The sequence below is a fragment of the Lepidochelys kempii genome, chromosome 10 (assembly GCF_965140285.1).
Source record: "Lepidochelys kempii isolate rLepKem1 chromosome 10, rLepKem1.hap1, whole genome shotgun sequence".
NCBI classification, from domain to species: domain Eukaryota; kingdom Metazoa; phylum Chordata; order Testudines; family Cheloniidae; genus Lepidochelys; species Lepidochelys kempii.
Genome location: NC_136389.1, coordinates 49,497,832 through 49,512,261, shown reverse-complemented (window position 1 = coordinate 49,512,261; position 14,430 = coordinate 49,497,832). Strand labels below are relative to the sequence as shown.

At 39.2% G+C, this 14,430-nt stretch overlaps 1 protein-coding gene across 11 annotated transcripts in view; it reads right to left on the bottom strand.

The window, feature by feature from the left end:
- PEAK1 (pseudopodium enriched atypical kinase 1) overlaps window positions 1–14,430 on the bottom strand; it is a 237,936-nt gene that overhangs the window by 220,345 nt on the left and 3,161 nt on the right. For 2 of the 11 annotated variants that reach the window (XM_078854642.1, XM_078854643.1), the window contains exon 2: window positions 11,677–11,758. The exons of the other annotated variants lie outside the window; for them this stretch is intronic. The gene's annotated coding sequence lies outside the window, so the exon portion shown is untranslated. The remainder of the gene's footprint in view (window positions 1–11,676; window positions 11,759–14,430) is intronic. 11 annotated transcript variants of the gene reach the window in all.

Genomic DNA, 14,430 nt, shown 5'->3' with positions numbered 1-14,430 from the left:
TCTTGGTTTCTTTGCAACCATTCTGAAGGAAAAATGGGACCTTTTCCAAAGGAATGTCTGTAAATTAGCCAGGCAAAAATAAACTATGATTAAAATAATTTGACTGGACAATTTAGTCAAATTTGCTAAAAGAACATAACGGGGTTCTATTGGAACTTAGCTGCCTCAAATGTATAAAGGGAATGTAAGATGTAAAAAAAAACAAAAAAACAGAGCAGTGTGGACCCTGTTAAGGAAAAGAAAATGTGTATGTATCTATGTGTGTGTGTAAATATGTAAAGTTCTAAGGACCAATTGGTTTTGTTTTTGTTTTAAATAATGCCACTAAAAATCCATTTGACTCTTTAATTCAAAGTTGCAAAACTGACAGACCTTTTTGCGAGACACAGGTAATGAGTGTTGTTTGGCTTTGGGATTTGGCATTTAACCCTTAAAAGGTAACTCAATGCTTTACAAAATTTAAAATGTTTTTAAGTTTTAAAATGTTTGACAGCAGGGCAGTCAAAATCAGGAGAAAAAAAATTCTGGATTCTTTCTGTTTGTTTGATTTTTGTTTGCTTGTTTTTGTAACAAAATAACAGATGAGAGTTGTAGTAAAAAAAAAATTAAAAAAAGACAGCGCCCCTCTGAAGCAACAGCAGGGGTGAGGTGCACAAAACAAAAAGAAGCAATGTTAGAAACACTGAGTCTTAAAATGGCTCTGAGTAATCAGACTGTCACTTTGATAAAGGTACATGAAAACTCTGTAAGCAAAAAAAAAGAAATAGTTACACCTTATGTAAAAATTGACATGGATAATGTTATAGAAGTTAAACTATGGAAGGAATGCGCATTTGCCCCAGAACATGTGCAGGGTATATTGTAGAAGGGGCAAAAGAAATGCAAACATACCATGCGTACTTAATTAAAATGCTATTAGGGCTCCAAAGGGAGCCACAATAGGTTGGGTTTTCTTTTTCAGATTGCTGTGTGTTTTGGAAGCAGAAGTTAAAAGTAATCAAAACTCTGGTGAAAGCTGATTATGTCCCTTTTAAGATAGAGTCTCTGAGCTGCTGATGGCTTTAAATCCAAAAGCAGGAAGCGTCTGTGAAAATGCAAATTACCTAAATGATAAAGGAAGGAAAGAACTAGCAGCACAAGGAGCTGCAGATAAAGGACATACCTGGTCAGCAAACAAATTGTCTAAATAAAAGGCATGGTATAACAAGATAATTTTAATAAATTTAATGATAATAAGTACCCCTGTAACAACGTATAGTGTGTATGATTTTTGGAAAAACCCTTTAAGGTTGTATGGTGATGATGCTTTTCAGCTATTACCTGTAAATAAACTTAAAGCTTAACACAGCAGGAAAAACATTATAAACTTGGTCTGCTGTATAAGAAGGGAAACTGAGGTACCTCACCTCAGGGATTTAATGACTAAACAGTGGGATAATTTCCCCATAACCCTTAAAAGATAGAAGCCATTGAAACCTGGCCTGCCTATAGAACAAAAACAGGAAAATGTGGGGGCAATTCCTCCATTTTGCCTGCAATCAGCAAGGGTATTTGTAAAAGAAATATTTTAAGCAATAATCTGCCACCCCAAAAGGGGTAGAAACATGTTCTTTTTGTCTTTCAGAAAATCAGGAAAAGCTGATGCCAGCTGAAGAGCAACCCAATACCATGAATCTACTGTCACAATAGAAATTGTGTTTTATGTTCTATGTTTTGTTTTGTGTTGTTGTAAGCACTGTTGTGTGTTTTTAAAAAAGAAATACTGAAGACCTGCAGGTACTTAAAAATAAATTAAGCTCTCTGTCCCAGCTACAGGACAGCCTCATACAAAAACAAGTACATGCCAATGTAGAGTTGGTCCAAATTGGTCTGGGTAACCTAAAAGGCCGATGGAATCTTTGGTAATGGCTTAATACTACCACATGGCTTATCCATAAGAAAAAAAAATTTAGAAATAGGAAACTACACAGCCATAGCTATGGGATGCACTGAAATGCAGATACTTGCACTAGCTACTTTGGAACACAAAATGTTCTGGGTCATACTGGGAAATATTAAGGGTTTGATGCATTTGTTAAAACAAAGAAAGAGATCATTGTTTGATACTTATCAATATGAATGGATGCAATACATTTCCAGTATTGTAAAACCAGACTCGTTAATGGGAGACGTTGTCAAAATTGCACACCAACAGTCCCTGGAGGCAAAGGTATTGAAGGTTAACCCACTCCCCATATTACACATGGGATCCTTCTGGCTACCCTGGACCTCAAGCCACTGGGCTGGGGAGGGAGGGAAGCTATTGGACACTAGAGGTTTTACCGAATGGACTCCTCAAAAGTGGGTGTGCCTGTTGCCACAGAACCTTGTAGTAAAGATACATCACTAGGATCATGTATGTGGCATGAATTGGAAACACAAACTCAAATTGCCTCACAGTACCTTCTCTTGAATAGGCTACATAGAAAGTGACACTGACGATTATAAATCTTAGTGTCAAAAGGGGGATTATGTTGGATCATATTAAAGAAGTTCTGTATTAAAATCACAAATGAGTTTGATTCCCCATAGTTTAAATTCCAGGGTATTACTAATTAAGAGGTCTCTTGGTTTTTGGTACTGTTTCTCTCCCTCTATGTGTGAAACTTGCAAGCTGCTAATTGCGTTAGTACATTCTAAGACAGAGTCTGTTCTCAAAGCAATTCACACAGAGAGAGACTCAAAGCAATACTCTGTAACAACAGAAACAGCACCCAGAGACTCCCTGCCCTTTTGTTGTATTAACAATTGTGATTAAAATAGAGATAGAGGATGTATGTGGATGGATGCTTAGTGTGGATAATAACTGAATGATCAGGGAGGTGCCAGCCTAAGAATCCAGTGTCCATCGGCTGAAGAAGGTGTCAAGTGGAAATAACCAGAGGACCCCCCCCACCCCCCCGGGGGGCAGACTGGAATCCACCTAACAGCCTCAAGAATGGGAGAACCAAAGAACAAGATAACATCTAGCAGCACGGAGCCGTCAGGAATGTGCTATCTGCTGACTGATTCAGCAACAGCATGATGAAGCAATTCCCATAGACTGGCATAGGAAGAAATTCCTATAAAAACAGACTCTATAAAGTGAGAACTTTGGGGTCTGATTCTGCAAACCAACTTCCAGAAGCATCAGATGAGCATCTGACAAGGCCCTGCTCCCTCCTCATGTCCAGGCCACCTGGCCAGTGGCTTGGCATGAGCAACTCTAAGGCTGGTAACTATGATAGACACACACACAGGTTCTGCAAGGTTGTTATGTGTGTGTATGAAAGAATGTGTGAATAAATATGAGATTGAATGGAATGTTATAGCTACAACTAACTGCTTACTATGATTCTTTCTGTATTCACAATAAATGTGGTATTTTGCCTTTTTCCCTTTAATAAGATCCTGCTGGTTTTTAATTTACTGGTATAACAATGCGGAATCACGACTCCTTAAAGGAATATTATACTTCCTGGGATGATGAAGATGAGGGGAACAAAGTGTCATGGGGAGATAAATCAAGTAGTTTAAACTGAAGTGCACTGATTTTAGATACCGAAGTAACTTTAGAAATCCCTAAAAATAGACAGATACATAGTCAATTAGAAATTAAGTGAAGGTAGATTTCTGGTGGTCAATAAAAAGAAGAAAAGAGAAAACGTGGATGACAATTGAAGATGTTCCCATCACACCTTTTTTTTTTTTTAAGATAACCATTAAAAATGGATATTTGAGGAGACTGACATTTGATTGCAATGACTGATTCAAATGATTTGAAATCAATTTAACTCATGTATATTAGTTACTTTTGAAAAAGAACAGATCCTTCTACTCTTGAAGTTGCCTTTGATGTGATGCTGCTGTAACTCTAATGCCCACCATTCTATAAGTGCACTAAAAATGGAACACTATCATGACTTTTGGGAGAGTGCAGCACTCTGTTGCTTATCTCCTGACACTTATTTTTGATCATTTCACTTGCACAATAAATCTTTCATACATGACTCAGCCATTTGTGTCTACACTGTCACTGCAATTATAAAAGCCAGCACTTATTTTCTTATTTTTAATAGATTTTTTCCTTCTCTTTTTGTCCTAACAATTTGATCCAAATTAAAAAAAAAAAGAGCAAAACAACTGTGATAACCAGTGCAATTAAAAAAAATTAGAAAGTATTACATGTATATCACTATGTCAATGGCTGTTTGCTGAATTGATAACCCTCTTCCTAAAAAATGCCTGGCATTGAAGATAAAGCACAAATTCTTGTGATGAAATAATGTTCTTCTATATTCCACCGATTTTTATTTTGTTTAGATGTTCACAATTTCATCATATACAATTCCATATCGAGACATTTAGATGTCAGCTTTGTACATAGCTAGGTTATGTTGTGCAATAAGTTGGCAATTGCAGGAACGCTCAACATTAGAAACAATAAAAGGCAATGAAATTTTAAAAAGCTTATGTGAAACCTCTGCCTTTCTCTCATTTTTAAATTATGCTGCTTTTTTGGGTAAGCACCATTTGTTTTTCATCTTTATATTGTGATTTGACATTTGAATGATATTATATTTATGCATCTCCTTGAGTGCTTTGGCACTAGGGGAGGAATGCTTTATAACATTATTATTTAGTATTTTTCATTATCTCCTCTTTATAGGAACATACATATTTGTAGACCATACAGAGCATTCAGATTGTGTTGGTTATCCATTTCAACATGTTTCAACACAATATTGTTCCTTAATCTGCAAATTTAGCTTCAAAAGATCTCAGTGTTGGCTGTTATCTCTATCATTCAGCAATGACTCTGTTGATTTACACTCATAAATATAATATAAAACATAAGCAGTAAAGTCCACCTGCAAAGGACAGAGAAGGGGAAAGACTGCAATGTTTTCACCATCACACAATGAAAAGCTTGTTAAGTGCTTGTAAAATAAACAACAGGGTCGATACTGGGTAATTTGATTTTTAAAATGCACCACTTCTTGCTGTTTACACTATTAATCAACTAAGAGTTGCAACATAGCATTTAAAGACTGTATTCACTAAATACCATACAAATGCACAAGGGTAACACCAATGAGAAAAGCAACTGATTCAGCTATTCCTATTGAAAGTGATTGCGCAAACAACAGAAATGATCAGATACTTCTCACATTCCAACAAGCAAAAAGCTCCAGACAATTACAAGGAACACAGCACAAACTTACCATGACTAAAGCGCCACTGAAGCTGAGGAATCAGTCTAAAACCTTTTCAATTTCACCTTCAATCTGCAAAGCTGTTGCAGAAGGTTTTTCATGGCAACTGTTACTAACGGTATCTCTCTATCTAAGGCTAAGCGCCAGTGCTCTGAATGCTACAGAATAGCATTCTTTCTGGTGCAAGCACCTTATTAGCAACTCTCATAAAAGAGCAACACTTGAGAGAGATTTTCTCCTACTCTAAGATATACAGAGCTCACTTAAGAAACCATGAACACAACCATCACCCACACACCAACAGGTTATTAGAGTGAGATGATAATGCTGATATAGCTGCCCCCACCAATGACGATTACAGAGAAATAATGAAGTGCACTTTAAGCTGTGCACGTTTCAGTCAGCCTGTCTTGACATCTGATGAAGTGCATCCGATGAAGTGAGCTGTAGCTCACGAAAGTTTATGCTCAAATAAATTGGTTAATCTCTAAGGTGCCACAATTACTCCTTTTCTTTCTCCTTACAATGTGTATGATAATCAAGTTGGGCCATTTCCAGCACAAATCCACGTTTTCTCACCCCCCCCCACACACACACAAACCCACTCTCCTGCTGGTAATAGCTTATCTAAAGTGACCACTCTCCTTACAATGTGTATGATAATCAAGGTGGGCCATTTCCAGCACAAATCCAGGGTTTAACAAGAACATCTGAGGGCGGGGGGGGGGGGGGAGGAGGAAAAAAACAAGGGGAAATAGGTTACCTTGCATAATGACTTAGACCTCCCAGTCTCTATTCAAGCCTAAGTTAATTGTATCCAATTTGCAAATGAATTCCAATTCAACAGTTTCTTGCTGGAGTCTGGATTTGAAGTTTTTTTGTTGTAATATCGCAACTTTCATGTCTGTAATCGCGTGACCAAAGAGATTGAAGTGTTCTCCGACTGGTTTATGAATGTTAGAATTCTTGACATCTGATTTGTGTCCATTTATTCTTTTACGTAGAGACTGTCCAGTTTGACCAATGTACATGGCAGAGGGGCATTGCTGGCACATGATGGCATATATCACATTGGTGGATGTGCAGGTGAACGAGCCTCTGATGGTGTGGCTGATGTTATTAGGCCCTGTGATGGTGTCCCCTGAATAGATATGTGGGCACAGTTGGCAACGGGCTTTGTTGCAAGGATAGGTTCCTGCGTTAGTGGTTCTGTTGTGTGGTATGTGGTTGCTGGTGAGTATTTGCTTCAGGTTGGGGGGCTGTCTGTAGGCAAGGACTGGCCTGTCTCCCAAGATTTGTGAGAGTGTTGGGTCATCCTTCAGGATAGGCTGTAGATCCTTAATAATGCGTTGGGGGGGGTTAGTTGGGGGCTGAAGGTGACGGCTCTCAGGACTTCTCCTTCTGCCCCTCCACCGCCACGAACATGATACAGTTCTGTGGTGACCTAGAATCCTATTTTGAACGTCTCCGACTCAAGGAATATTTCCAACATACCTCTGAACAACATACTAATCCACAGAGAAATCCCTACCAACACTACAAAAAGAAGGATTCTAAGTGGACTCCTCCTGAAGGTCGAAACAGCAGACTGGACTTCTACACAGAGTGCTTCCGCCGAGTTGCACGGGCTGAAATTGTGGAAAAGCAGCATCACTTGCCCCATAACCTCAGCCGTGCAGAACACAATGCCATCCACAGCCTCAGAAACAACTCTGACATCATAATCAAAAAGGCTGACAAAGGAGGTGCTGTTGTCATCATGAATAGGTCGGAGTATGAACAAGAGGCTGCTCGGCAGCTCTCCAACACCACTTTCTGCAAGCCATTACCCTCTGATCCCACTGAGAGTTACCAAAAGAAACTACACCATTTGTTCAAGAAACTCCCTAAAAAGCACAAGATCAAATCCGCACAGACACACCCCTGGAACTCCGACCTGGGATATTCTACCTACTACCCAAGATCCATAAACATGGAAATCCTGGGCGCCCCATCATCTCAGGCATTGGCACCCTGACAGCAGGATTGTCTGGCTATGTAGACTCCCTCCTCAGGTCCTACGCTACCAGCACTCCCAGCTACCTTCGAGAGACCACTGATTTCCTGAGGAAACTACAATCCATCGGTGATCTTCCTGAAAATACCATCCTGGCCACTATGGATGTAGAAGCCCTCTACACCAACATTCCACATAAAGGTGGACTAAAAGCCATCAGGAACAGTATCCCCGATTAATGTCATGGCTAACCTGGTGGCTGAACTTTGTGACTTTGTCCTCACCCATAACTATTTCACATTTGGGGACAATGTATACCTTCAAATCAGCTGCACTGCTATGGTTACCCGCATGGCCCCACAGTATGCCAACATTTTTATGGCTGACTTAGAACAACGCTTCCTCAGCTCTCGTCCCCTAACGCCCCTACTCTACTTGCACTATATTGATGACATCTTCATCATCTGGACCCATGGAAAAGAAGCCCTTGAGGAATTCCACCAAGATTTCAACGATTTCCATCCCACCATCAACCTCAGCCTGGTCCAGTCCACACAAGAGATCCACTTCCTGGACACTACAGTGCTAATAAACGATGGTCATATAAACACCACCCTATACCGGAAACCTACTGACCGCTATTCCTACCTACATGCCTCCAGCTTTCACCTTGACCACACCACACGATCCATCGTCTACAGCCAAGCTCTGCGATACAACCGCATTTGCTCCAACCCCTCAGACAGAGACAAACACCTACAAGATCTCTATCAAGCATTCTTACAACTACAATACCCACCTGCAGAAGTGAAGAAACAGATTGATAGAGCCAGAAGAGTTCCTAGTAGTCACCTAGTACAGGACAGGCCCAACAAAGAAAATAACAGAACGCCACTAGCCGTCACCTTCAGCCCCCAACTAAAACCCCCCCAATGCATTATTAAGGATCTACAACCTATCCTGAAGGATGACCCAACACTCTCACAAATCTTGGGAGACAGGCCAGTCCTTGCCTACAGACAGCCCCCCAACCTGAAGCAAATACTCACCAGCAACCACATACCACACAACAGAACCACTAACGCAGGAACCTATCCTTGCAACAAAGCCCGTTGCCAACTGTGCCCACATATCTATTCAGGGGACACCATCACAGGGCCTAATAACATCAGCCACACTATCAGAGGCTCGTTCACCTGCACATCCACCAATGTGATATATGCCATCATGTGCCAGCAATGCCCCTCTGCCATGTACATTGGTCAAACTGGACAGTCTCTACGTAAAAGAATAAATGGACACAAATCAGATGTCAAGAATTCTAACATTCATAAACCAGTCGGAGAACACTTCAATCTCTTTGGTCACGCGATTACAGACATGAAAGTTGCGATATTACAACAAAAAAACTTCAAATCCAGACTCCAGCAAGAAACTGTTGAATTGGAATTCATTTGCAAATTGGATACAATTAACTTAGGCTTGAATAGAGACTGGGAGGTCTAAGTCATTATGCAAGGTAACCTATTTCCCCTTGTTTTTTTCCTCCTCCTTCCCCCCCCCCCCCCGCCCTCAGATGTTCTTGTTAAACCCTGGATTTGTGCTGGAAATGGCCCACCTTGATCATCATACACATTGTAAGGAGAGTGGTCACTTTAGATAAGCTATTACCAGCAGGAGAGTGGGGTGGGAGTAGGCATTTTTTCATGCTTTATGTGTATAAAAAGATCTTTTACACTTTGCACAGTATGCATCCTATGAAGTGAGCTGTAGCTCACGAAAGCTTATGCTCAAATAAATTGGTTAGTCTCTAAGGTGCCACAAGTACTCCTTTTCTTTTTTCGAATACAGACTAACGCGGCTGTTACTCTGAAAACAGAAGCTGTTAAGTAAACTTATCTTCTCCATGGATCATTCTAGGCAGTGAGAGAGAGAGAGAGAGTCACGCTCACTAGACATACTTTCAGACTTCAAACACACACAGAGCACATTGTGCAATCTTAAGCAGTACTATCCATCCTAGAAAATGAGGGGAGGAGTGGAAAGAGAATCAGTGAGAAGTTTGGCTTCAAAAATGGATAGCACAATACAGTACAACAACTAATCCTTTAATGGAAGGCTCCTGCATAAACACGTTCTCACTATATTTCTAAGTTTGTCTCTTTTAACATGATATTATTTGAAGATTTATTTTTATCCAGTCTTTAAAACATCCTCTAAATTAAAGACTGTTAAACAATTGTGGTATATTCACTATAGCCTTGCATGGCCAGACACCTGAGCCTGCATAGAGATGCCAGTGATTTCAACGGGGCTCCGTGTGGGCTCAAGGGTGAGCTTGCAATACATTCACTGAATGACTGGGGTCTAATCCAAATGGGATATTAGGTGGGAGGGAGGCCAAATTAGCCTAAAGAGAACATATTGGGGGGTAAAGCTAATTTAATTATAAAAGGCACATTGTCAACTTGAAATCTAGGCAGTTTTTAAAAACAAGATAATATTAGTTTCAAATATTACATGTCCTTAAATCTAGTTTACAATTTTTGTTAACATTTTCCAATTTTTAAAAATTGTTTTTAAATCCCTTGTTGCTGTGCTTAAAAAAAAAACCTCACAAACAGAAGAAACTGATTGACTCACGCAATAAAAACATTGAAAAATATTTTCCCTCTAATCTCTTTCAGTTATATAGATTGTAGGAGTTAACAATTGGAAAACAAGTTTTAGGCAAAAGCATGTTTTTTAAGCTGATGTCCTGTTAAAAACTGTCTGCATTTGTTCATAAAAAATGTATTATCTGTAGAAAGACCCCATTTTCTACACTTTCATTTGCAAACTTTATGGAGATGTATTCCAGATTGTATGAAGATTTTCCTGATAACATGAGATATTGTGCTCAATAGACTCCAGAAAAGTATATATAAAGACACACACACATGCACTCACCCCCACCCACCCACCCACCCTATTTTGGTTGCAGTTTAGTATCCTCCTCTGCCCCCAATCCTACAATGAGTTCCCTGTGTATGGACCCCGGGACTGCATGGAACCACACGTAGGCAGAAATGCTCCTCAAGCACAGCACATTTTAGAATGAAGACCATGTTATTTTAAACTGCCTAGCTCCTGACTTTTAAAAGATATGATACAAGATTATTTATGTCCAACAGAATCCATCACTGATTATTTTTATATGCAACTCCTCCAAAACTATGAAATAATCCAGATATGCTTAATTTTAAACACCTAGAGATTGGCGTTTATTCTGCAAATTTTGGGCTAGTCACTTAATTTTCCGGAATAGCATGACTATTAGTTAAGACCCTGATTAAGCAAGGTACTTAAGTATCTTGCTGAACCGGTGCCTAAAAGATCACATCTTATTAAGTTTTGTTAGCAGCCTGCATTGTGATCATGGACTTCCTTTTTATCCATTTATTGCATTTCTAAAATTTCCATGACACTGATCTGTCTTCTTGAAATCAGGACTGTCAGCAACACTCTATTTCATCTTTTTGTTTTTTAAAATGTAACTGCTGACAACAGATTTTGAGTTTATAACTTAATCTTGAGGCCTTGCTCTCAAATGAAACATGGCATATAATCAGAAGGATTTTTAGAAATTATTATTCAAAAAGTCCACTTGACTATCTCCAAGATATATATGACTGGAAAGGATTTTTAAAGATTTTGTTACCCTTTTTTACACTAAAAGGTGGGAAAAAAATGCATATTCTATGCAATAAATAAGATATCCCCAGATCTAAGAACCCTGACCATTAAAATAATAAACCCTATAAGAAATAACCAAAAATTTTAAAGATTTTTAATATATGCATAGCAGATTAATGCTATTAAATACTTTTTATAATATGCTGTGTTGTTGTAACCATCTTGGTCCCTGGATATTAGAGAGGCAAGGTGGGTGAGGTAATCTCTGTTATTGGACCAAGCAGAAAACCAAAAGCTAGTCTCTCTCACCAACAGAAGTTGAACCAATAAAAGAGATTACCTCACCCACACTGTTTATAATATTTATTTAATTTTAAAAGATGCCTAACTGATCACAGATGTATACCACTAGTGACCAAAGTACAGCTGCAGCTATTGTAATGTTGCTCATTTGGCACCATCATAATTTTATAATAATAATATTAACTGCAACCTGTCAGAGTCTCATACCAACGTTATTCAAAAAACTCATTGAAAACTAGGCCCAGACATCACAGATATGGGCCATGATCTTGGTAAGGGATCCGTCCATGTGGTGGTTCGACTGACTTCATTGAGACTTGCAAGGGTGTAGAGTTTATGTGGATAGATGCCTTGCTAGGGCTGATGCCAGAGTCAATCCAGATTACAAGCACTCTCATAAAAGGTAACTGCAGCATCATAACACAGTCCCTCCATGGCATGTCTATAGTGGAAATGCTGCAACTGCACCTCTGTAGTGTAGACAGTCACTACAATGATGGAAAGAGTTCTTCAGTCACTGCAGTAAATCCATCTCGCCAAGAAGCAGTAGCTAAATCAACAAGAACAATTATTTTTCCCCCCCATCAACCGAGCACAGTCTACACTGCGGCTTAGGTCATCTTAACTAACGCCATGTCTACTTTAGCACTTGTATGGGCAAAACTTTTGTCATTCGGGGGTATGAAAAATAACCCCACCCCTGAGCGACATAAGTTTTGACGGCATAAGTGCTTGTATGCACAGCGCTATGTTGGAAGTAGACACTCTCCCATCGACAGAACTACTGCCTCTCGCTGAGCTGATTTTATGTCGACAAAAGAGCTCTCTCCCGTCAGCATAAGGCAGCTACAAAAGCGCTCTTACAGGGGCATCGCTGTACTGATACAGCATTGCCTCTGTAAACTTGTAAGCGTAGACCTGGCCTAAGACTCTGAAGGGTGAATTTTTCATACCCCTGAGCAATGTAACTAGGTTGATCTGAGGGCTGATCTGTACTAGAAAATTAGAAGAGGAGTCCAGTTCATGGTTACCTCACATATTCTGAATGCAAAATGGGTGTAAAACACAACCACCCTGACTTAGTGTCATTTTATACTGGTGTAAATAACCACACAGGGCGCAGAACAGTGGTGAAGGGGTTTCAGAAACATAGCACAGTTCTGTAAATATAAGCCAACTTAGTCCCATCTACACAGGCAAAACCAGGCCACATTATAATATTTGCACTCCTGCTGTTTTAACCTCTCCCCCTAATGTGGTAAATTGTGTATGGTAGATGGGTCTTTACAAAAAAGATACTAACTTCAGAAACATTCCCACTGCCCAGCTTGGCTTTATGCACATTTCAACTAATCAGCCAGTCTGTGGTTACAGTAAACCAGCAACACCAAACCACAATTTATTTTTATTATGATACACAATTATAATATTGGACAACTAGATAGAACTGCTGAAGATACTGATTAAAAATAAATTCTTTACTTGTGTCACCAACATCTCTGGCATATTAAAGTAAAATAATTTTACAAGTCTAATTTTTACTTCACCATTTATGCTGTTTACTTGTAATATTTCACTCAGCTTTGACAATTAAACTAGACTAGTCAGTTTTATTTCCTGCTGTGGAGTCTGAGTTTTCATTACTATACAAGAATATTTAGGAGGGTGGGGAAATCATGAAAGCATTTCTGTTAACATTGCATTAAATTCATCCATTTAAGCTCTAAACAGGACCCACACAAGTATGCCTGTAAATCCCCTATGGGCCACAGAAATGGTCTCTGTGCCAGCCCCACATGGGCCAGCACAGAACGATGGGATCAGGAAGGCCGAGGGATGGCCAAGGAAGGTGTAGTTTCAATGGCCCAATGCACTAACTAAATCGCATGGAGGGACTACAACCTCTGTTTCAGCCTGAGCGCTGTGTTGGGGATGAATTTCTCCTCCCCAAAACCTTCAGGCTATCTAATTTATGTAGCTGGAAAGAATTTGGACTCCCTTCACCTCCTCCCCCCCAATAAACACTACATTTTGGGACTAATATGACTGGACTGTATCCGTTTAGAACTTTGCTCCAACTAAGACACAAACCAAAAAATGCTAAGACGTGCTATTATTATGTTTTCAGAGGGTAAAGAATTGGTGAGAATGACAATATATAACAGTAATTCATTCGAGAATGAATAAAACATTTCATTATTATTATAATTCCGGAACAGATATTTTAATCTCATTTTTGTCTTTAAATATCTCTTTATTTATAAAGAAATTTCCTTACAGTGTTTACATTTGCAATATTTCCCTGTGTGACGGATTCTCTCTCAACATTACATCTATAGCAAAATATCAAAATACAATGACATGTCAGAATGTTTGCTGTGACTCTGATTGCATATGAGGGAGCAGCTCGGCAGGATTCCATCAGGCATAACAGCTCAGGAAGCCGGAGTAAATGTGGAAGCTAATAGTACGTAGACCTATGGTCTGAACCAGGCTTAACAATTCATTTAGAAATCTTGGGCTCCTCTTGTCAAGGCCTTAGGAGAAGAGGGAATCCAACAGTCACATGTGCAAAACAAGACAGATGACAACCCAGTCAGCACCATCAGAAAGACAACCTTGTCAGCATGTGGCCAGATAGAAGAAAAGGAAAGATAAAAAGGAGTCAAAGCAGCAGCTCCTATCAGACTAGGAGGCAATGCGGAGGGGCTCATGAGTACCTCTGTACTCTTTTCCAGTACTAATGAGTACAAGTACTAATGGGAGGTTAATTTTAAACAGGGAATGAGAGGAGGGCATAAAAGGGGCAAGAAATCGAAAAAGGACCGCAAAAGAAAGAGGACAGAACAAAGGCATAGGTGCAGAAATGAAAGAACAACACAGGAGAGAAAAAGAAAAAGAAAAAAGATGTTATATCTTGGTATTTTGATCGTATGTTTATTTTGTGTACATATGTTTCCTAACATGACAGAGATGCTTAACAGCAATCACTAACATCTGTGAGTCCAAACCAAAACTTGTGATCATTGTGTGGCTAATGTCAAAGGTCTGACTGCCCTGATTACACAAGAGACCATTAAAGTTCTGTTAGATCAAAAATATGTCCTTCTTTCCTAATGTATTAAATTGATTATAATTAATATATTTGGTAAGCATATGCAAAATAATTATGTATTTAATCAAGTAAATAAAATCTAAAAAGGGTTTATATGGAGTTATGTA